Here is a 598-nt window from a genome sequence, read left to right on the forward strand (position 1 = left end):
GAGGAGAATACTAAAAGTGCCATGGGCTGCCAACAGAACCAATAGATCCGTTTTGGAAGAAGTGCAGCCAAAGTGCTCCTTGAAGGCCAAGATGGCCTAAATTCGTCTCTCATATTTCGGACATACTGTCAGGAGGGACCAGTCACTGGAGGATATCATATTTGGCAAGGTGGAGGGTCAGAGAAAAAGAGGAAGACCCACACAGGATGAATTATCCAAGTGGCAGCATCGATGGACTCAAGCTTGGCAACAATAGTGAGGTTGGCCCAGGATTGGGCAGCGTTTCATTCTGCTGTGCATAGGGTCGCTATGAGTAGGTACCGACTTGATGGCTCCTAACAACAACAACAACATTACATTGAGATGCAATCCATGCTAAAGACTGTGGTCTTTGGTCTTCAACAGTAGGTACTTTAAGTCTTCTTCACTTTCAACAAGCAATGTTTTATCATCTGCATATCATTGGTTGATAATGGGTCTTCCTTGAATTCTGATACCACTTTCTTCTCTATGTAATCCAGTTTTTGTTCAGCATACAGATCGGATAAGTATGGTGAAATAATACAAGCCTGGCACACACCTTTCCTGATTTAAAACC

The sequence above is a fragment of the Chrysochloris asiatica genome, unplaced genomic scaffold (assembly GCF_000296735.1).
Source record: "Chrysochloris asiatica unplaced genomic scaffold, ChrAsi1.0 scaffold00105, whole genome shotgun sequence".
Taxonomy (NCBI): Eukaryota; Metazoa; Chordata; class Mammalia; order Afrosoricida; family Chrysochloridae; genus Chrysochloris; species Chrysochloris asiatica.